Source organism: Solanum lycopersicum, chromosome 1 (assembly GCF_036512215.1).
Source record: "Solanum lycopersicum chromosome 1, SLM_r2.1".
NCBI classification, from domain to species: domain Eukaryota; kingdom Viridiplantae; phylum Streptophyta; class Magnoliopsida; order Solanales; family Solanaceae; genus Solanum; species Solanum lycopersicum.
In genome coordinates, this window is record NC_090800.1 from 14,677,602 (window position 1) to 14,702,658 (window position 25,057).

Consider the following 25,057-nt stretch of genomic DNA (forward strand, 5'->3'; position numbering starts at 1 on the left):
AATTTTGTGACAACGCCAGCATGCCTTTATACCTCTGGTAGGGTATATTGAGTTCTCTCGATGAAGAATATACATTGGAGTCCACATCTAGTTCATGTGGTTTTATTATCAGTTATTAGTAACTCCCACAATTCAGTAATACTATATTGATTGACCATTTATCAGTGTATTTAGTATCAAGTTTTAGAATATTATAAATTGGCCATTGCATCTAGTTACATCAGAATTTAGTATATATCATGTTCCGATTGTTATACTTGCTTTTGTGCTTGATCGGTTATGTTTTTTTTTGTTTTAGTCTATCCTACATGCTCAATACCTTCAAGTAATGTAACATAGGTGTGATCTTCTCATGATGTAGGTTCAGGTTCTCAGCATCCAAATTGCGCTTAGATCAATTTCATATCTCCAATTCAGCTGATTTAGTGGTGAGTCCTAATTCTTCGAGGACAAATAGTTATGAGTTTATCTTTAATATTTAGTCCTTTAGTTTAAGTTTTTCTAGACTTACATGGTGCCGTCCAAACATTTTCAGTCAGTTTAGAGGCTATTTTCAGACATAGTTTGTTTTAGCTTAGCATTGAGTTAATATATTCTTTGTATTAAACTTGTAAGTATTTCAAATATTTCATCTATAATATATGGGTATTCCCCATCTTTTTATTCAAAAAATGATTTATCTTCCCTAATATTTTATATTCTTTTGCATGCTCATGATCATGCTAGCACAGTTAGCTTGGGATCACTTATGGTCCTAGGTCCCATGTCCGCATCTTGGTTGTAGCTCAGGGAGTGACATGTATAAAAGGACACATGTTTGTCCATGACACCAACTGCTCACCCTTGTATCTGATATCCACAAGCTGCAATAGATGATACGAATGATTATTGCTTGTAGTTGGTACTAGGACTTTCAATGCAATAGTATGAATCTTGTAGTATAAGTTCCAAAACAAGGCACCCATTAGACATCATAGGTCGTACGATCAAGAAAGGAAAAATGAATCAGAAAAGATATAGTCCAGACGCAAATAGAGGTCGAGGCGAATATGGAAATAAACCATTCGATCATACCAAAATAAAATCTTAGTTCTTTGACACTAAACCAAACTACAGCCCATATGCCTAGAAAGTACTATTGCGCAAGTTCGATAAACTCTTAACGTAGCCCCATAGGCCTGTCAGGTACAAAAAATAGCTAAGTCCACAAGATAGAAGAATAAACAATATAAGAACTCAAAAACATCCAAGGTAAACAAGAGCTAGTAATGTTCAAGTCAAGATAGGAAAAGTGGCGATCAACCTTACTAGTCAAATCCTAGCCTCGCTAGAAAAAATATCAATCAAACTAGGTCGCCTAGCCATGATATCCACTTCTTGGGGCGTATGCCACCCATCTAGAAAGAGTGACTTGGAGATCTGTCAACTCTGTATAGGATCTCAGATATCTAGGACGCCTAGCAAGTCTACTCGTATAGGTGCATGCATCCCATGTAGAAATAATTCCCAGGGGAATTCATTCCAAAGATAATTTCACGTAGGCTCCAAGCAACCGTGGATTAAAATTAACTCTCAATGGTATCGCAAGAGGATCCAAGATGGTAGGACTCTAATACAAAGAAGGTAAATAACCTCTACTTACACATCAGATTCGTAGAGGAAAGGAAATAAGACAATAAAACCTAAACTATCCGAATAATGTAAGACACATACAAATATCATATGGTTCATTTTTTTAAGGAGACAATAGCCTATCCTAGAATAATACAAATAAAACATGTTGATGAATATCATATATCCTCCTTAAAACCAATTAAAAGGGACAGTGGTCGTAGTCAATAAACACCCAACAATGTGTCCAGGTCGAATCTTCTAGGGAATGGTACATCATAGAGAATTCTTTTCAGCAAATTCATATTGTAATATTGTTCTTTCGTAATATAGAATGAACAGTTGGGTGGATGATTCACCAATTCAATAAAAATATTTAGTTATCAATTGTCATAGTTAAACTAAAATATTTGGGAAGTACGAGTTAAAAAGCAATCTAGGGTGGGGGATGAAAAATCAATATCACATATGGATAATTGTGCTAGTCTATAGTGATGAACATTCATGAATATGCTAGGCCATCTTCAATGAGGCTAATCATCTTTAATATAAATTCATAGACTCATAGAATATTCATCCCATCCCATGTAGATGAGAATATAGACAATCAAATACCATATTCTATTCACTCTATTGACGCACAAATAGGGAAAAGAGATATGGCCCACAACCTCTATTTTCAAGTAGATCTGGCCCACAACCTCTATTTTAAAGTAAGTTACATTATTAATCTTAAATTTCTAGTATTGGATTACTACCCACTATAACAAAACTCTTTCGAGCATCGACCAAAAACTAGAGGTAGAAATTAAGTTAGAACCCTTAACCCAAAATTTATCCCCATAATAATCATCCCAAATTCATGTATTAACATCCGAAAAAGGAAACATTAAACAATACAAACTATAAATACACCCCATGATCTTGGGGTTTTAGACACAAATCACAAAATACAAAAACAAAAATGTATTTTCAATGAAAAGCACCATAGGTAACGTGAAATTAAGCAATTACAAGTAAAACATTTTGGATTAAAATTATCAAATTCAAAAGAAAAGTTGAAAACCCCCAAAATCTAGAAATTATTCTTCTCAACGGTCAAGTGTTCTCTCAAAACTAAAATATGTGTCAGTCAGATCATTCTAATTTTAAGGACTTTTTCATTTCTCTCTCATTCAAATTGTTTTGTAGTTTCCCTAACTTTAGCTCAAATCACAATGCCTATTTCATTTGGAGACAAAAGTCAGGCTTTCCAAGATCTTTCGATGAATCTCCTAATGTGCTTCATCTCGCCTTTTCATGCATTTGGCTTCAAATGTTTGAACCTTAATCGCCAAAATCATTTCTCGAATTACGGATGGATCTGGGGGCGAGGGGGGGGGGGGAGATAAGACCCTAAATATTTAAAAGAAAAAGTGTCTTTTAGATAGTTAAACGGGGATAAAGTGGGTAGCAGGCATTGTGAAGAGGGATGATGGGTTTATATTTAGGATGTTTCTTTTGGGCCCTTGTTTTTAGGATTCTTGTGAAGATTTGGGTTATTACTTGTATGAAAATATGGGTCTTTTCGCTATATAAATCAATTCATTTGGTCTTGTAATTGAATAACAAGTGTAATGTATAATTCGTATGTAAAAATATACTTATTTAAAAATATCCTAAATGATTTATATAAATTTATTATGTATGAAATTAGAAATAAAACGATGGCAATCAATTTAAATTTAAAATAAATTCTTAGAAGTGAATTTTTAGTTAAAATGTATTTTATTAACAATTCTATAAATGTGACAATGATAGTGTTATAACTATAATAATAATAATTATGGATAAAATAATTATTTTTATTAACTTAGAAAATCAATCAAATGTAATTTAAATAAAGCAGGGTCAAATTTGTTGTCAAGAGTTTTCCCTCTTTGATCGGAGACAATGAAAGAGTTTTTTGCTAAAGAAGTTGACGTTATTGCTAATTTTTCCCAACCACATGTCACGACCATACTATATGAGTATAATGAAACCTACTAACACTAGTAACTTAGAAAACCCATAACCACAATGAGAAGTAGTGTCCATAACGGTGGAGCTGCATAGAATGTAATACTAAAAATAAGATAAGACAAAAAAAAACAAAAAAAACAAACAAAAAGTATATACAAAGGAAACCCTACCCTAACTTGGGAGGAACAAGTACACAGTTTTCATATAATGTAAATACAAGTCCCAAAAGTGGACCACAACAAGTAATCTCAAAGGCAAAAGGCAAACTAACATATGTACTAAAGGATACATATCGGTCCAAGTCACCAAGTTCTTGCCCTCGTCTCTAATATCAACAAGTTGCAAAAGATGGCACAAATGATTAGTTATTGTAGCTTGTACTAGAAGTTGTATCAGAAAAATATGCATAACGTAGAATAACCAGTAAACAAGTTACTCATTAGGAATCATAGGCCTACCGATCAAGAATGATAAATACAATAAGCATAAATAGAGGTCGAGGAGAATATGAATCGAAAGAACATGAGTATACATAAGAAAATCTAAGTACTTCTAAACATAATCTAATTGGACTCCATAAGCCCAGAAGGTACTAAAAATAGCTAAGTCCATAAGCTTGATAGGTACTAAAAATAGCTAAATCCATAAAGTAGAATAACCAATATAATAACTCCAAAACATCGTGTTCCAATCCCAAGCAACCAATAATAAGTATAGTTCTAGTCAAGACAAGAAGAGTGGCAATCCACCCAACTAGTCTACTCCAGCGCTGCTAGAAATGCAAACAATCAACCCAGGCCACCTAGGAATATAGTGAACTTCTACGAGGTTAAGCCACCCATCTCGCAAGATTGACTCGGCGGCGTTTAAATTCGATGGAGGATATCATATATCTAGGTCATCCAGGCTGTTTACTCCTAAGGGTGTCAGCTGCCCAGGTAGCAAGAGAGCCTAGTGGGAATCCAATACAAATAAAATATCACATAGTCTCAAATAAATCATGGATTAATATCCACTCTGAATGGCATTGCAAAAGTCTTGATGCTAGAAGCACTCCAATACAAAGAAGGTACATAACCTCTAGTAACGTTTCAAAGTTGCAAAGGTACGAACAGAAGATAGGGGGGCTAAAACCATAGGAGATAAGACAAAAGGCCTTAACTAAGGCTCTTCGTATGAGACTCAAGTGTGATATTCTAGTCAAGAAGGACCAGTCCTTCCTAACGACATAAGAGTCATACAAAATTCACAAAGTGCATTGATCTAAGGAAATAGTAGTCTATCCTACAATAAGCCCAAAATATGTTATGAACTATAAAATATCCTCCCTAACAAAAATAAAAGGGAAAGTGGATGTAGAAATTAAATATCCAACGATAATTCAGGGTCGAATACCATAAGGATTGATATATTATAGAAAAATCTTTTAAGGAAATTCAAATTGTAGCATTTTCTCATTCCTTAAAGAAAGAAAAATTGGTTGGATGAATGCACCAATACAATAAAATGTTTTTGTTTATCAATTTCCATAGTTTAATATAAGTTTAAAGAACTTAATAGTTAATTGTAACACATAAAATTTGAGAAAGCCTTGGAAGAGGTCTAACAAACTTGTCAATAACAGATTCTAGACCATGAGATCCTCCATGGATCCCTAGATGTGTGGTGAAGGGTACCACAACTCGTTTTGGTGCTCCTGACAAGGAAACAAAACATGCCTCAAGAATGCTCCCTCACGCAAACCCCTATATGCATTTTGAAAAAACAGACGGCCTATAAAAGTGGTCGTGAAGGGAACAAGTTATGTACGGGATTACCTCGAACCACTAGTCAAGGACAACATGCCTCAAAACAGCATGTGAAATCATTTTGAAGGGTTTTCATCAAACATAAGAGATAAGGGTAAACTCCAACCGGCATAAGGTTTAGCACATAATGAATTAGGTAACCCAAACTTATCAAATTAATGTTTTTGAGTAGTATTTCCAATGCCGCCAAGTTTTCGAAATTTTATACTTGGAATAAAAAGTTATGACCAAAGTAGTAAAGCGCTATGGGAAAGTATTCATCACGACCCATTTGATGGGCTATGTGAGTACATGACGGCCCGTGAAGGCCTCATTGATGTAATCCAACAATTTTTTGTTACAAAAAATTTGATATTTTCCCCAATTGTTTAACTCAATAGCATGCCAAATTTTCTTCTACCCAAAGCTTTATGTTTTGATTCTAAACCTCCAAAACACCCAAACTCAATTCATTCTCTTAAATTATAAAGAAAATATCATGTTTTTCCTCTCAAATATTTCTCTTTCTAAAAGTTGAAGAAGAAAGCTATCGTTTCAAGATCAAGCCTGCTAATCCTCAATTGCTTCAACATTTTGTTATCAAGGTATGATAATTTTATCCATGAATCCCTTTCCTCCATGCAGTTCCCCAATTTTAAAATTTATAAATTTAGAATTCTCCAATGGAGTAAGGTTTTCCTTTCATGTCATGGATTCCTTTTAATGTTGATTTATTTGATTGATGAACTTATATGCATGATTTGAATCAATTGCATGGTTTTAAGTTTATTTTCCATGAAACCATGCACAACCCTTGTTTTTAAATCTATGTTAATATAAAGTGGGTACCTATGAAAGATAAATTTTTAATATTGTGCATGTGTTCTCTTCATGAAATAGATGTAAGTGAGTTGAAAGATGCATTGACTTTGAAGACACGATGAAGATTATGAATTATCAAATAGAATGCATGTTCATGGAAGTATGTTTATGATTCAAGAAATCTTTTAGATTATATTGTCTATATATTCTATGATGCGCGGCCACTTGACATGGCATCAATAATTTCCCTCAATGCTTTTTGAGCTATTTTCCTATATTAGGTCTTGATTAGTATGGTACCAGATATGTCATCAATGATTACAGACCATATTTTTTTACTATTTCCATTAGTATTAGGGGTATATCTAACATGAAGTTAATGACTATGGGCCTGAAAAGCTATTATTAAAAGAACATTGATAATGAAAGGCTTTTTCACACATGGTCTAAGAATCTATCTAATGAAAAAATATGTGGATACTACCCATGTCTTTTAATCATAACATAAGCAAAGACTTAACAAATATTTCGTTTGATATACGCTTAGCACTGAGAGCATATTGAGATGGAAGTTCTATCGTATTAAGCTTGGGTTTCTACAAGCAATCTCATTATCCCTTACCTATGTGCCCCTATAGTATGATGGTCTAGATAGACATTAGCTAGCAGATCCACTATAACTCAACCATGGCCCTACCATGGTAAGAAGAGCAAGAACATTCGGTCTGGGAGACAATGTGTAACCTCTCATAACTTCAAATAACTATGAATGAACTGAGAAACCAAGAATAATCATTTTTTGAACTAAATATGGAAATCTGGAAAATTTTGTAATTTTGAAAAAGTGAGTCTTGGTCAATTCAAAAACGGCCACAAATCCTAACTCAAGAGGAGTTAGGCTGAGTTCTTTATATTGTTATTAATACCCTTGGGAAGATATTTCCAACGTGCTGAGATTGCGCATTTTTGATGTCGTATGAAGGAGATATGCCTTTCGAATGTTGGACCAAGGAAGTTGAATCTAGATTTTAGTAAGGGTAAAATAATATTTTCGTCCTTGTATTGCCCAATTTATTATAAGGGTTTAGTGGGGTTAAAACCAAGTCTGAATTAAGTTTTAGAAAAGTTTATGATGCTAAAGGCTTTGGGGAAGAGAGAAGAGAAGAGGAAGATCAAGAATTCTTCAAGAACGCTAAGGTTTCGCTAGTGGAATTCTTTGGGGGTGATCCCTATAGAGGTATGTGTGATCTCTCAGTGTTGGGTTTATTAACCCACAAACTAATATGTTTAACTCAACAAGTTTTATATCGATTGAATGATGAATTATGAAGTTCTTGATGAACAATTGTCGATATCTTGTTCGTAGAGTAGTAATGTACCTTTAGTAGTTTTGATTAGTTTTCAGAGTTGTTTTAAGAGTCTAAACTATTGGGTATTGAGGATTTTAGTGATCCTAAGTGTTTGTGATAATATTCATGGAAGTTTGGGAGGTTTAGAGTTGAAAATTAGAGAGAAAAGTCACAAAACCCCACTGAAAAGCCCTAGGGCGCCACGCCAACCAGAGGCCCTCAAGACAAACACTATACGTCATGCCCTGGCAGGTTGCGCCAACAAAAGTGTGTGATGACAGTTTCTATCCGTTAGGCTCTGGAGCCCCATGCCTCTTTGAGAGCTAGGGTCACCAAGAGTTCCCATTCCTCCGCAATCTTTTTGTACTTGTTCCTAAATGATGTACCTATCATTTCAAGTTGAATCAAACAGTCTAAGTACATCTAAACATGAAATCATCCATAAATGTGAGATCATGATCCTTGAATCCATAACCAAATTCAGGAAAATTTAAGATCAAAGACAACGAAGTTAGGAGTCAAATTTAAAATTTAAGAAGTAAGAAAAAGTAAATTCTTAAAGAGTTTTAGAGTCTGCCACAAACATTAATACTTTGTTATAAGGCTGAAGCTATAAGTTGAGAAAAGAGTAAAGAGTTCAGTTGAAATTCCTTTCTTCAAGAGTAAGTAGGGACTAAGTTTCTTCAAAGAGCAATCAAATGTCTTAAAATTTAAACAGGCACCGAAACTATGATTTCCAAGAGATATTTTTAAAGCTATGTTTGAGAAATATTCTGAAATAACAAAATCAATATATTTGTATAACATAAGAGCCAATATATATTTTTGGGAGTAATATTCCACACCAATGTGGATAGGTAAAAGAGGGTCATAATTTTTAGATGAACCCTTTTCAAAGTCTATTAGTGGATCAATTAGGAAGTTTATGTCTTATACTCTAGAAAGGTTAGGATGGTTGGGAAACGTGGACCCAGTAACGATGTAACATCACTATTGCTCTTATGTGATGGTCGTAGCTTAAAGAAGCTTCCAGAGGAGTATCGTATCTCCACACACATTAGTTATTTGTATTATTACATACATCTCAAATATTTTTTGTATACTGGTATACATTAAGAGTTTACAACATGTTTCACTGTTCTTTTCTTTTTATTGCATTTCCTTTAAAACTAAACAAATTGAATAAGGGTTAGTAAATCATGAGGTTGAACAGAGCCAAGGTAAATGTCCTTTCTTACTACTTTTCAAGATTAAGTGTCGTTTGTCAGTCCAACTCACATACTTGTACGTTCAATGTTGTGATACCACTTGACCTACATTATTTCATGATGCAGACGTAGGTAACAAGGATCGACATCTAGCACACTTGTGATCCAGCTAAGCACCCTAGAGTCAGTTGGAGAGCCACATCGCATTCCCGAGGAAATCTTTTATTTCTTTCTAGTTAGTTCAATATAATGTTGTGGAAATTTTCCCAACATTCATCTTTGTAAGTTTAGGGGCTTTGTAGACAGTTAGTAGTTAAGTAGTCTTTACCTTTTCATTCTTATGTTAAAGACTTGGATTGCCATTTTGGCCATGTTAAATGGTTAAACCTTTTAAGATATTCCCAGCTATTTTTGTTATGAAGTTGACATAAGTTCTTTTATCATTTTAAATAAATTTGTTGTCTTCCGCTAGTTTAAGTATGTTAGGCCAAGATTTTGCTCGAGGCCATCAATGGTACCTGAGTGCCACACCTGCCTAGGGTAAAGTCTTGGGACGTGACAAACTTGGTATCAGAGCATAATGTTCAAGAGTCCTATGGCGTGTATGAAACCGTTTGTAGAGTCTTAGTTAGTTCTTTCATATTACTTTTCATGCGTTAGGGTTTATCTCTAAAACTTTGCCTATGTAATTCATGCTTGCATGTGTTTCAGATAATCATACCTCCACGAAAAGCAGTTAGAGGTCGACCAACTAGAAAGAATGTTGAAGATCCAGAGATAACTAATGCACTGAATATGCAACAAAAAGGAGAGGTCACTAATGTTGAGTTCTGTGAGGCTACTGAATGATGAGCCAATATGTGGCCAACCAAGTCCGGCAACAAAGAGGAGCTTGAAAAGAAGGGGTTTATACATCGAGGATTCAATAATTCTTGATGATATAACACTCAAGATTTACTGTTTCGAGCACTACTGAGGATCATGTAAACTTTGTGAAAGACTTGAAGAAGGTATTTTACATGATACATGTGGTTGATATTTAAAGTTTGAAATAGCTGCATATCAACTAAAAGAATGTGGCAAGGACTTTGTTCAATGAGTGGACGGAGGGTTGAGGTGAGGATGCACCCCTTCCTAGTTGGACTTGTTTTGAAAAGACTTTCTTAGGGTGCTTCTTTCCCCGAAAACTGATGGAGGAAAAGGTATGAGAGTTCCTTACTTTTAAACAGGACTCCTTGAGCTTTCATATGTATGTGCTAAAGTTAACCCAAGTGTCTTGCTATGCTCCATATATTGTTAAGGATATAAGGAATATGTAGAGCTTATTCGTTGTTAGTTTGGGTCGGGTATAAAGCAAGGAAGGCAGAGCTACCACGCTGATTGGTTATATGGACATTGCATGGTTAATAGCCTATGTGCAGCAGGTAAAGGAAGAATCTTACAAATGGAAAAGAGTATAGAAACAATAAAGCCAAGACTTGGAATGAGTCTGAGCAGCAGAAAAGTTGTTCGAATAGGCCGCAATTTCATAAGCCAAAGGGGCATGCACCATCATCTCCAAGTACACCTGCACCCAGAGACAGAGCTATGCATCTCCTTCCTTTACCGCCACCTCTCTCTTATTTCCTTCCCTTTCTTCCTTTAAACATTTTCTTTTTCCAAATTTAAAGTTGTGTTTGAGTTCATATCGTTTCACTCAAACTACTCTTCTTTACAATTTCTCCGTTAAATCTTCTTCAATCTTTCTTTATTTCTACAGCATCATGGTCAGATTTCCCGAGTTAGGCCGACACATTCACAGGGTAGTGTGCGCAAGAAGTTAGTAATCCTCCTTCCTGCGCCAAGTATTGTAGATATTACTACAACATATGTCGTGAAGGATCCACTGGTTTTTTTAAGTGCGGTCAAACCGGACATTTCATGAGAGAATATTTCAATAGAAAGCAAAGAGGTGGAAATGGGGGTAATAGAGCTCAGTCTTTATCAGTTTCATTAATAGAAGGTGATGCACCTAGGGCAGCTATATCTGGTGCCTGTAGAGGAATGAACCGTTTGTATGCTCTAAATAATTTCCAAGAACAAGAAGATCCACCAGATGTTGTCACTAGTATGATTGGAGTCTTTAACTTTACTTTTTATGCATTGTTAGACCAATGGGCGAGTTCATCTTTTGTAACTTCTATGTTGCAACGAATTTTGAAATTATTCGTGAGTAATATAGCAAACCATTTAGTGTTCCCACACCTATTGGTGAATTCATTCTAGCTGAAAGAGTATATCGTGATTATCCGATTTTCTTTATTCACTAGAGTACCATAGCTAATTTGGTAAAGTTAGACATTGTAGATTTTGATGTTATTCTAGGTATTGACTCGCTTTATGCTTGTTATGCATCAATAGATTGCAAAACTCGAGTTATCAAGTTTCATATTCCAAATGAGCCAGTCATAGAGTGGAGTAGTAGTTCAGTAGTTCATAAGGGTCGTTCCAATTCATACCTAAAATTAAGAAAGTTAGTTTCCAAGGGGTGTATTTATCACTTAGTTAGAGTTAATGACTCAAGTGTCGAGGTACCTCCCCTTCAGAGATTTGTCATAGTGAGTGAGTTTTTAAAAGTCTTTCCTGATGATCTACCCTTAGTCCCTCCTGAGAGAGAAATAGACTTCGGCATAAACTTCATCCCAGATACTCGTCCTATCTCTATTCCTTCCCATAGAATGGCACCACCAGAGTAGAAAGATCTAGAAGGAAAATTGAAAGATTTTTGGGATAAGGGATTTATTCAACAAAGTGTCTCACCATTGGGGAGCTCTAGTCTTATTTGTGAGAAAGAAAGATAGTTCCATTAGGATGTGAATAGATTACCGCCAATTGGATAGGCTTAAAATCAAGAATAAGTATACTCTTCCAAGGATAGATATTTTTTCCGATCAACTTCAGGATGTTTCATGCTTCTCAAAAATTTCTCTCGGATCAGGATAACGTCAGTTGAAAGTTATGGAATGTAATATTCAAAAAACAACTTTTTGAACAAGATATGGGCACTACATGTTTCTTGTTATAGCCTTTGATTTGAAAAATGCACATGTAGCATTCATATATCTTATGAACAAAGTCTTCAAACCTTATGTAGATATGTTTTTCATCATCTTCATTGTTGATATACTGATTTATTAATGGAATGAAGAAGATCATGCTAGTAACCTCAGGATTATTCTGCAGACTTTAAATGATAAGGAAATATATGTCATGTTCTCCATGTGTGAACTATAGATTAAATGTGTAGCATTCTTGGGCCCCATTATTTCAGGTGATGGGATTAAAGTTGATACAAAAAATATAGAAGTAGCTCAAAGATAGCCAAGACCCACGTCTCCAACTATATAAGGTGTTTGTTGCGTTTGACTGGCTATTATCGAAGATTTGTTAAAAGGTTTTTCTTATTTCTTGTCTCCTTTGACAAAGATAACTCAAAAGATAGTCAAGTTTCAATGGTCGCAAGCTTGCGAGAAAAGCTTTTAGGAATTGAAAAGGAGATTTACTACTACTCTAATTTTGACCATACGAGAAGGTTCTCAACATTTTTTGTGGTGTAAAGTGATGCATCAGGGGTTTGTTTTAGTTGTGTATTGATGAAGAATGTAAAGGTTATAGTTTATGCCTCGTGATAGTTGAAGATTAATGAGAGGAAATATCAAACTCATGACTTAGAATTGGCTGCAGTATTTTTTGAATTGAAAATATGATGCCACTACTTGTATGGTGTTCATGTAGACATATTAAATTATTACAACAGCCTCCAATATGTGTTCACACTGAAAGAACTAAATCTCACACATAGAAGGTTGTTGGAATTACTCAAGAATTTCAACATGAGTATTCTTTACCGCCTAGGTAAGGCTAATGTGGTTGTTGATGCTTTCAGCAGGTTATCCACTGGATGTACTTCCCATGTTAAAAAAGGAAAAAGGGAGTTACATAAAGATGTGCACAGACTTGCACATTGGGGAGTCAATGTTATGGATTCCACCGAAGGAGGTATAGGGGTGACTAATGGGACTGAGTCATCATTAGTGTCAAACGAGAAAGAGAAGCAAGACCAAGACCCCATTTTGCTTTTTTTGAAGGTGAAAGTTCATACGAAAAAAGTGATAGCTTTTGAACAAGGGGGATATGGTGTGGTGAAGTATCAAGGTAGATTATTTGTACCAAAGGTGGATAAACTCCAAGAAAGGATCATAGAGAAAGCTTAGATCGCCATATATTCCATCCATTCAAGTTCCACAAAGATGTACCGTGATTTAAAAGATGTTTATTTGTGGCAAGACATGAAAAAGGTCATTGTCGAGTTAGTTGCCAAGTGTTCGAATTGCAAGCAAGAGAATGTAGAACGCCAAAGTCCTAGAGGTTTGACTCAAAATATAGAACTTCCGAAATGTAAGTGGAATATGATTAATATGGACTTCATCATATGATTGCCAAGGCCTTGCAAACAACATAATTCTATTTGGGTGATTGTCGATAGAATGATAAAGTCAGCCCATTTCTTGCCAGTATGGACTACCTATTCTACCGAGGATTATGATAAGTTGTAACTTCAAGAAGCGTTAACCTTTCATTGAGTTTCGATATCCATTATTCTGATAGAGGTGCACAATTTACTACAAAATTATGGAAATCTTTCCTGAAAGGTTTGGGTTCAAAGGTGAACTTAAGCATTGCTTTTCGTCCTCACACAAATAGAAAAGTAGAGCGTACTATTAAAAACATAGAAGATATGTTGAGATCTCATGTGATCAATTTCACAGGGAATTGAGATGATCACATACCGCTCATTGAGGTCACTTACAACAATAACTACCATTCGAGCATCTAAATGACTCCATAGGAGAAGATACAGATCTCCTATTGGGCGTTTGCTGTTAGTGAAGCAGGGTTTGTAGGAAAATATATAGTTTACTAGACTATGGAGAAGGTGATAGTGATTCAACAGAGATTAAAAATGGCACAATGTCGCCAAAATACCTATACAGATGTTAGGACAAGGCCGTTACACTTTTTGGTGGAAGATTGGGTGTATGTAAAAGTTTCACTCATGAAGGGTGTTATGAGGTTTGGTAAGAAGAGGAAACTAAGCCCCTGATATATTTGACCTTATAGAATCTACAAGAGAGTTGACAATGTGACTTATGAGTTGGAGGTACCCCACAAATAAGTAGTGGTTCATCCGATATTCCATATAAGTGTTAGGGTGATCCTTCATTGATTGTACCAATAGCGAATATTGGTATTAAGGATAGCTTATCTTATTAAGAAGTTCTGATTCTTATTTTGGATCGTCAAATTCGTAGGTTATGGATAAATGAAGTTGCATTAGGTAAGGTCTTTTTGAGGAACCAATTTATTAAAGAAGTGACTTGGAAATTTTATGATGATATGAAGAGGAGATATTCCCATTTGTTTGAATTTGGACAGAATGCAGATCAAGGTATTAAATTCTCTTCTTAACACTTTATAAGACTATGTGTACAAATAGTTCTCATTCGAGGACGATGTTCCCGGGGTGGGGGCATATTGTAGAATCTTTTTACTTTTGTTAACTATGAATAATGTCAGAAACCAAGAATAATAATTTTTGAAAATAAATAGGGAAATTTGGAAAATTTCCTTATTTTAAAAAGTGAGTGTAGGTGATTTTTAAACATCCATAACTGCTAGCTCCAGAGGATTTATAGTGACTTCTTTATATGGTTGGAAAGTCGTTTGAAAGAACCTTTCAACGTCGCTAAGTTTGCCATTTTTTATGTAGTATGAGGGGGATATGTCTTTCAGAAGTTGAGTTGTTGGACTAAAGAAAGTAAAATCCACATTTTAGTAAGGGTAAAACAGTCTTTTCACCCTAGTATTGCCTTATTTGTTATAAGGGTTTGTTAGGTGTTAAACCAAGCCCAGTTAAGTTTTAGAAAAATAATAATGCTTAGGTCTGTGGGAGAAGAGAGAAGAGAGAAGATAAGAGGAAGATCAAGAATTCTTCAAGAACGCTAAGGTTTCTCTAGTGGAATTTGCTGGGGTGATCCCTATGAAGGTAAGTGAGATATTTCTGTGTTGGTTTCGTTCACCCACACATTAATATGTACAATTAAGAATGTTTTGTATTTATTAATTGACCAATATTGATGTTTTTGATGAAAAATTGTTAAAATTTTGGTGGTAAAGTTGTAGTGCACCTTTAGTAGTTTTGGTTCATGTTTCCGGACTATTTATGGAGTCTAAACTATTGGTTATTGAGGATTCTCCTTCTATACAAGGCCAAGGAGGCTGAAAGGGTAGAGCTTAGTCTATAACATAAGAATCACCAACAAGTCGCCCGACTCAACAGGGTAACTCATCTAGTAAGGGTTGCGGTCAGTGCCAGAACAGGTTGTATGCTTTCAGGCTTTGCATGATCCGGAAAGTTCTCTGATGTAGTCACTAGTATTTTAAGAGTCTTTGACCTTAATGTTTATGTATTGTTAGATCTAGTGGATACTGCTTCTTTTGTAACTCCTTACATAGCAGCCCTTCTCAATGTTAGTCCACAAACTCCCTCAGAACCATTCTCAATGTCTACTCCATTTGGTAACCCAGTTATAGCTAGAAGGGTATATAGAAATTTCCCTTTCACAGTCTCTCAAAAAGTCACCATAGTAGATATTGTACAGTTAAAAAAGGTAGACTTCGATGTCATTCTAAGCATAAATTGTTTACATTCATGTTATTCCTCAGCCAGTTGTAGAACAAGGATTGTTCGTTTATAGTTTCCAAATGAACCAATCTTAGAATGGAAGGGTAGTAGCATAGAAAATATAGCTCGATTAATTTTTACCTTAAAGCCAGAAAAATAATCTCTTTGGTGTATCTCTATCATCTTGTTTGGGTTAAGGATTCGAGCTCTGAAACCCTAACTCTTGAGTCAGCCACAGTAGTGAGTGAGTTTCCAGAAGATATTGTCAAAATTCATCTCGAAAGGGAAATTGACTTTAAAATTCATCTCCTTCCAGATACCCAACCTATTTTTATTCCTCCTTACTTAAGTAGAGTTTAATGAATTGAAAATCAGATGAAATACCTTTAGTTAAGGGCTTCATTAGACCAAGTATTTCACCATGGGGTGTACCAGGGTATTTATTAAGAAGAATGATGGTTCTCTCAAAATTTTCATTGACTATAGACAGTTGAACAAGAACACAATCAAGAATAAGTATCCTATCCCCAGGATTGATGACTTGTTTGGCCAACTTCAGGGTGCTAGACATTTCTCAATCAAAGACCTTAGATCGGGTTATCATTAGGTAAGAGTCAGAGATATTGAAATTTCAAAAAAAACATTCAGAACTCGGTATGGTCATTATGAATTTGTAATTATGTCGATTAGACTAACCAATGCTCTTGCAACTTTCATTGATATGATGAAGATAGTGTTGAAACATTACTTGGACTTGTTTGTTATCGTATTTATTGATGATATCCTCATTTACTTTAGGAAGAAGGGAGAACATGCAAGTCAATTTAGAATTGTTCTAAGACTCTCAAAGATCGCCATTTATTCATTAAGTTTAGGAAATGTGAGTTTTTGTTGCAATCCGTTGCTTTCCTTGGTCAATCTGTATCTTGCGAACGGACTCGAGTGGATTCACAGAATATAGAAATAGTGTAACAATTTCCTAGACCAACCTCCGCTACATATATTAGAAGTTTCTTAGGTCTAGAGGATATTACAGAAGTTTTATGGAAGGATTTTCATCTATAGCCTCACCATTAACTAGGTTAACTCGGAAGATGGTCATGTTTCAAATGTCAAATGATTGTAAGAAAAGCCTTGGCGAATTGAAAAATAGATTGACTACAATTCCAATCTTAATTCTACGAGAGGGTCCAGATGGTTGTGTGATCGATCTATTTTGATGCATCTAGAGTGGCTCTAGGTTGTATGTTGATGCAGTGATATGAGGTTATTGCTTATGCTTCGACACAACTTAAGGTGAATGAGAAGAACTATCCAACTCATGACCTCGAGCTTGCAGCAGTTGTATTTGCACACAAGATATGAAGGCACTACATCTATGGTGTCATGTAGGTAGTGTTCACTGACCATAAAAGCCTTCTTTATGTGTTCATCCAGAAAGAATTGAATATTTTCCAAAGGATATGAGTTGATTTCCTTAAGTATTATGATATGAGTGTGCATTACCATCCTGGTAAGGCGAATGTAGTAGCAAATGTTCTTAGAAGACTATCTATGGGTAGTGTAGCCGATGTTGAGGAAGAAATGAGGGAGCTAGTAAAGGATGTTCACAACTTTATCGATTAGGATTTTGGCTTATACGAATATTAGACAATGCTATAACAGTTCAGAATGGGGCAAAAACTTCTTTGGTAGTGGAGGTTAAGGGAAAGTAAGACAGTGATCAAATCTTGCTTTAACTTAAGGGTGAAGTCCATAATAAAAGAGTGGCGGTTTTCTCCCAAGGGGGAGATGGTGTACTCTGCTATCAGGGTAGATTGTGTGTTCCTGATGTGGGCGAGTTGAGACAACATATTCTTTCCAAAACCCATAACTCTCGATATTCTATTCATACAGGTTCCACTAAGATGTACCGCAATCTGCAGGAAGTCTATTGGTGGAATGGAATGAAGAGGGATATCGCAAATTTTGTGTGTAAGTGCCCCAATTAAAAACAAGTAAATATAGAATATGAGAAACCACGACATTCCTACTTGGAAGTGGGAGGTGATCAATATGGATTTCATTAGAGGGTTAACGCGTACTCGCAGACAACATGACTCCATTTGGGTGATAGTTAATTGGATGACTAAATATTCTCGCTTTTTGGCGGTCAATACTACAAATTCGGCAGAAGAATGCCAAGATTTACATTAATGAAATTTTGAGATTGGATGAGGTTTATTTTTCTCTCATCTTAGATAGAGGACAGCAGTTCACCTCTCATTTCTAGAAGTCATTTCAGAAGGTTCTAGGTACTCATGCTAACCTTAGCACCGCATTTCATCCCAGACGGATGGACATGCAGAGCGTACCATTCAGACCTTAGAGGATATGTTGAGATCTTATGTGATTGATTTCAACGTTAGTTTGGATTATCACCTTCTTCTGATTGAGTTCTCCTACAACAATAGTTACCATTCAAACATTAAGATGATCCCATATAAGGCAATCTATGGGCGTAGATTTAGATCTTTTGATCATTGATTTGAAGCATTTTTGATAGGGACAGATTAAGTCCTTTATTCTATGAAGAAAGTGCAACTCATTATAGATAGACTTCAGACAACACAGAGTCGTCAAAAATTTTATGCTGATCTAAGGAGAAGGGAAATAGAGTTCAAAATTTATGATTGGGTAATGAAATTTTTCAAGAAGGGGAAACTCATTCCTAGATATGTAGTCCCTTAAAAGATCTTTAAAAGGGTTGATAAGGCGACATATGAGTTAGAGTTTCGAAAAGAACTAGCAGCGGTGCATCCAGTCTTCCACATCTCTCTTTTGAAAAATTGTTTTGGTGATCTGGCCTCTTTAGTTCCATAAGAGAGTATGATGTTGAAAGATAGTCTTTCTTATGAGGATATACAAGTTGATATTCTTTATCGTTGGGTTAGGAGGTTGAGAAACGAAGAATTCGCTTCAATCAAAGTTTTGTGGAGGAGTCAATCCCTACAGGGAACTAATCGGGAAGAGGAAGAATCCATGAACCCAAGTATCCTCACCTCTTTCCTTCCGATTCCACTCCATCTTGAGGTAATGGTTCCTCTTCAGTTTTCAGTCATTTATGCATGAATTTACCCTTAGAATCATGTTTCCTCAAATTGTAGTTGCATTTCCAACACAATTGGATGTTCTCAAAACTCAATTAAGTCAGAAACTCTGTCCTCAATGTTTCGTAGTAAGGATTGCAACTCTCTCCCACTATTGAGCTATTTTAGTATTCATTCGAGGATGAATGTTCTCAAGGGGGAGATAATGTATCAACTTGTACCCTAGTTAGAACAACGTCTGTGGACTAGGTTTGTCAATCATGGTCCGCAAATGAACACAAAACCTACGAACCATAGGTGGGACAATGATGCGTGGAGCACGTAAATCAATCTTTGTCCATAAACGACGGAAAAGACTAACAAATCTTAGTTAGGACCACAGTTCGTCGACCACGTTCGTCGTTCACTGTGACAACAGTTAATTAAGGGTATTTTGGTCTTTTCATATTTAGTCTAATCTCTAAGATACATCGTTTAGACCCTAAATTATGAGGTTTTAGTTAGTATAAGCCTAGAAACATAAGTAGAGCTTACCTCAGTCAAATCATAATTCAAAACATAGAATATTAGAAGCAAGAAAGGAGAAAAAGGCCAAGAACCCTAAAACTAGAATGCAACAAGATTCCACCAGAGCCCTAAAATCTAAATATTTCTCCATGAATTTCATCACAAATTATGTGATATTTCACTTATGGGTTCCTTTCGCATATTGGATCCCTATTTTTCAGTCTGTTTTTTTGATTCTCTTATCATGAATAGACATAGGGTTTCTAAAACATTAATAGAATATGATGAATTAGTTAGTTATTTGTTCCAAATAAAATTACCATGGTATTACTCAAAGTATTGCACGAATTTAAGAACCCTAGCTATGTATTTCTTTCGATCTTGAATTACACATGCTAGGTCAGATAAATAAGTTATTCAATTATACATACCTCAGTTATTAATTCATAATTATCCGATCAATTGTTGGATTTTCACTTCGCATGTTCTGTTTTGAGCTATCCAATATTTACAGAATTTCAATCATAATGTCTTAATCACTTAATTCATTAGGAGTAGCGTAATACCATGTTTGACTGGGTTTAGGTTACCCAAATATTCCCATAACTACTAGCTAAATAGGTTGTAAGTCACCTTTTCGGGCCATCAGTTAAGTGATCACGCGAATCTGCCTTTATAGCTTTGGCAGGGTATATTGGGTTCTCTCTATGGGACGTATACATCGGACTTTACATTTATCTCTTTTGGTTTTGTTGTCGGTTATAAGTAGCTCCTACAGTTCATTCATACACTATTGCATTAACCCTATTTACAAATTATTTATCATCCAGTCTCGTCATGTTATAAATCTTGACATTGCATCCAGTTAGCTAAGAATTCAGTATATCATGTTCATATTAATATATTTGCTATTTTTGTTTTTCAGTTATGTCTTATTTAAGCTTTACTCGATCCTACATACTCAGTACCTTCAAGTACTGACGTATACGTGCGCTAGATCTTCTTGTGATGTACGTTTAGGTTCTCAGCATTCAGATCGCGCTTAGATTGATTTTAAATTTGTACATCATCAGATTTATTGGTGAGTTCTAATTCTCCGAGGAAAATAGTTATGAGTTTCTTTTCATTATGTAGTCGTTTATTTTCAATTTTATCTACACTTAGCTTGGGTTTGTCCGAGCATTTCTAATTAGTTTAGAGGCTATTTTCAGACATAGTTAGTTTCAACTTAGCATTGAGTTAATATTTTCTTTGTGTTAAGCTCGTCAGTATTTAAAATATTTCAGCTATATTATATGGAATTCCCTATTTTTTCTTTAGTATGCTCATTATCACGCTAACTGGGTTAGCCTGGATCTTTTCTGGTCCTAGGGCTCGTGTCCACGTCTCGGGGGTATCTCGGGGCATGAAATAAACAAACTCTATTGGAGACACCACGATCCATGGTCCTCACCACAACCCATGGAGTTAGGCGTGGTCCCTGATGGTGTTCATCAAAAGGTAAGTTTTTAATGTCTTTTGTTAATTAGTCCAATTATGTTAGGGGTATTTTGGGTATTTGAGGGGTGAAATATATATTTTTTTCAAGTCATTTTTAACCAATTCTCATATCAAAAACACAAACACTGAAATATTCTCCCAATACCCAATTCCCTCAAATATTTCTTTCTCAACAAAGCTCATTCATTGAAAAACACCAATCTTCAAGATTAAGGTTAAATATCCAAGATTTTCACTTCAATTATGTGGAATAGATTCAATTAATGTATGGATGATCTTCACTCTTTAGAGATTTTCCCAAATATCCCCTCTCAAAAAAAGCATTTCAAAGTCCCCCTATTTCTTGGTATTTACTCAAATTTGCGGGTCTCTTTAATAAATCTATTAAATTGATCTAAAATTGTTGTATATGATTATATAATTTGAATGTTGAAAATCTAGTAATTTTTCATGAAATTGATTATTGTATTATGATGTTATCCTATATGATGTATTAAGATTATGAAAATAAGGGTGAATGTTGAAGAAAGACTTGAAGGCTATTAGTAAAGGTCTTCCATTTAATGGGTTGTCTGATATTGAATTGTTGATCCACTTATGGTGGAGTAGCTTACTTGATTTATGCATTCTTGGTTGATAGAATATTTCCTCCTCCCCACAACCCTAATCATGATCATGTGTGACATGGCATGACCATATATGTTATTATATGATATGAATATGAATGTTGTTGTATGATTGTGTTTGTGTTGGAAAGTTGAATAAAAGGTATCTTTTTAACACTATATGACTATGGTATATAAGGACATTCTCCAATGTTCCTCCTTCTATGATTGAAAGGTTATTCTCATCATTTGTACCCTTGAGATGTATGATAAATGAGTGGTTGAGTCTTCAGACATTGAACTAATGTATCATTAAAGGCTTAGTGTTACGTCAAGGGAAATGTGCTTACGATCGAGTGAACATGAATATGAAATGGAGGATTTTAGTCTTAGAAAGTTTGGCTTTCCATATGGTTTCCTTCTTCATTTATCAAGTTCGGTTTCCTGAATATATCTGTTGTTTTATGAAATGGAAATCTTCTAGGTTTTTCAAGTCCAGGTTTCTTTGTGCAAATCTTCTTGTTCTGTAACTATGCACCGATATAGGTCTTTAGCTTGTTACTCCACCTAGATGCTAATTATGTTGGTTTTTACCTGAGGCAAGTGAAACACCTTTTTTTGTGTGGGGGTAGAAAAGCGGATTCCATGTAGCTCACATAGTCTATGTCGATCATTGCAAATCTCCCTATGTTATAAGAATATGAAGTAATCTATTAATATGACTTATGAATATGAATATGAACTCAAACTAGGGATTCTTTATTGATACTACTTAGTATATGGGAGGGTACGATACTTTACATATACATTGGACAAGTGAGTTCTTTGAGGGGGTCCTTGTGTGCAAAATTTTTGTATGACAACTTATGAATGATTTTAAGTTTGATTTCACCTATTATGATGTCAATTTTGTAGGTGATCACACCCGTCTCTTCTTGATCGCTTTACATAATATATATGAAGATATGAGCCTTCATATGTACATTTCACAAGTGAACTTGACAAGGGGGTCATGAGTGGTGTCTGTATTGTATAATGTTACTTATGATTATGAATGACTCTTTATCTTATGGTATGGGTTTAGTATGCATTCCTTGAATGTGAGTTGTGGCTTTCAACTTAAAATAACATCTTTTTGATAAAGGTTCCTTTAATGCATGTAGTCAATGGTTTTGATTGCATAACTTACATACTTAGTTCTATTGATTGTGCTAACCTATAGTTGTTTCATTTTCTGCTATGATTAGGTTCTTACTAGTAGGTTCCCATTGTGAAGAATATGAAGCTTTAATTGGATTCTCAAAGTCTTCGATGTGTCCTCATGTTCTAAGGAAAAGCATGATTCCACATATGTTTCTTTATATTGAAATAAACTTCTTACGTACTTCCTATTATGAGACAATTTTGTTGTAAAGGGCTATGTTCCTATTTGAGAAATCTATGTTGTACAAAAATGTTTTATGAGTCGACGTCTAGACATTCTAATTCTATTATCAAAGAGTTTGACATTGATGTACATAATTTTTAAATTTCTGCAAATGTTTTATGCAATGACGGTTATGCTACGAGCGTGTGTGATACCCCTTCAGGGTCATGTAAGCAGTGTTACATCTAGGGAGTTCCCTTGGGCATGATATTAACATGCAATCTAGGGGTGTAGAGATAGGAAATCGATGTCACAACTGGGTATTTATTATTCTCTATAGTGATGAACATTCATGAATTCGCTAAGTCATCTTCGATAATGCTAATCGTCTTCCGATCTCAAAGAATCTACACATAGACGCTTTATTATGTCTCATCTAAATAAGAATCTAAACAATCCAATACCTTAATCTATTCTCTCAATTGATGGAAAATTAGGGAAATAGATGGGACCCACAACCTCTATTTTCAAGTAAATTAGATAAAACACATCTAATTTTCTAGTTTTTGATAACTACCCGTTCAAATAAATATATTCCGAGCATCTACCAGAGATCTGAAGAATGAGTTAAGTTAGAAACCTTAAGCCATAAATTACCCACATTCTAATTACCCAAATAAATGTATTAACATATGCAAAATCAATCACAACACAATGTACACTACATTATATCAACACCCAATCCCATAATTGAATCAAAAAAATTACCTTACACGAAAGAAACTATGGGTAATATGAAATTTTGTAATTACAAGTAAACCACACTCTAGATGGAGAGAATAATTTAGGGATTTATTTGCATAGTAGATGGGGAGAAGAATTTTATCCATTCTCTATCCCAATACCATACTAAGTGCAACCCTACTCACATCACACATCACCTCTGATGGCTCACTCTCATTTTGTGAAATAATAATGGGTGCGGACACTACTTCCTTTTCAACAGTCCAAATGCTACAGTATTTTTTGAGAAATTTGCTCAAAGGATGAGCAATTTTCGAAATAGTCTTTATTAACCTATAATAAAAACTGGAATTACCGAGAAAACTTCTTACACCCTTGACTGTGATGGGTGGAGTTACCTTCTTTATCACCGGAACTTTGGCACGATCAACCTCCATCGTTTTTTCTGAGATTCGATAGCCCAACACTATAACTTCTTTAACCATAAGGTGACATTTCTCCTAATTTAACACCAAATTTCAATCTTCGCATGTCTTGATAACCTAAGCCAAATGATATATTTTGAAAACAAAGAAGTCTTATAAGGACAAGTGGAGGTGATCTTTTCTTGATCTTACGAGGCAAAAGATATTTGGTTGTAGCCCAAGTAGCCATCACTAAAGAAATACCATCCCTTGGTTGCACGTCTGTTTAATATCTGGTCAATGAAGTTCATGGAAAAATGGTCCTTTTTAGCCTAAGAATTCAAATTTCAGTAGTCCATGTAAAATCTCCAGCCGGTCACTAGCTGCATGCGAACAAACTCGTTCCTTTCATGAGGTACCACAATCATTCTACCCTTTAATGACACGCACTTAAAAGGACACACCCAACTGTGGTCCGCAATAGGATAAATAGCCCCAACATACAACAACTTCATGATCTTATTTTTCACTACTTCTTGCATAGGTGGGTTCTACCGTCTTTAATGATCAATACTCGGTTTGTGATCTGGCATTAGTTGGATTTTGTGGGAGAATATATTATGAGTGATCGTAACAATATATGCAATAGTCCATCTAATGGCTAGTTTGAACCTCTTCAACACTACCACTAAGAACTCTACTTGATGCCTTTTTTAAATCTTGTGTAATAATCACAAGAAAAATGTCATCTCTAACCAAAAAATCATGCCTCAGATGAGGTGGTATTGACTAAAGCTCTAATTTTGAGTCCTCCACAACATATGGTCTAACAAGTGGAGACTCGCGTTGCTTCATGCCCAACTCAAAGTTTTTCGGCTTTGAAAGATATTAGTATATTTCAAGTGCAGTAACCAAAGCATCATAATCTTCAATAACATCACTTTGAAAATTCATAATGACCGACGCTAATTAATCAACACCTAGTCACTATTCAATTTGTACTTTTGATAGAATGTCACCTCTATAGGTTATAGAAGATGTCATTTGGATCTCACCACTATGCTTCATGGACCTAATGATGTTTAAAGTTGCTTCTTCATTATTTAAACTAAACTTCGTATGCCCTTTTTATATATCGACTAGTGCAAGCCCTTTGTCCAGGATCGATCTCCCTAGAATAATGTGGACCTCAAAATCAATCTCACAGTCAAGAATTATAAAGTCAAGTAGAAAGATGAACAACTCCACTGTCAGAAGAACATCATTGAGTACACTTATGAGCCTATTTATAGTTCAATCGGCCATTAGTAATAGCATCGTAGTGGGTTTTGGGTCCCACA

At 35.1% G+C, this 25,057-nt stretch overlaps 1 long non-coding RNA gene across 1 annotated transcript; it reads left to right on the top strand.

Moving 5' to 3' along the window:
- Positions 1-5,727: 5,727 nt before the first annotated feature.
- Positions 5,728-9,177, top strand: LOC138340809 (uncharacterized). Its single transcript, XR_011213659.1, has 2 exons — positions 5,728-6,004; positions 8,905-9,177. It is a non-coding gene; the product is annotated as an uncharacterized lncRNA (long non-coding RNA).
- Positions 9,178-25,057: the final 15,880 nt, after the last annotated feature.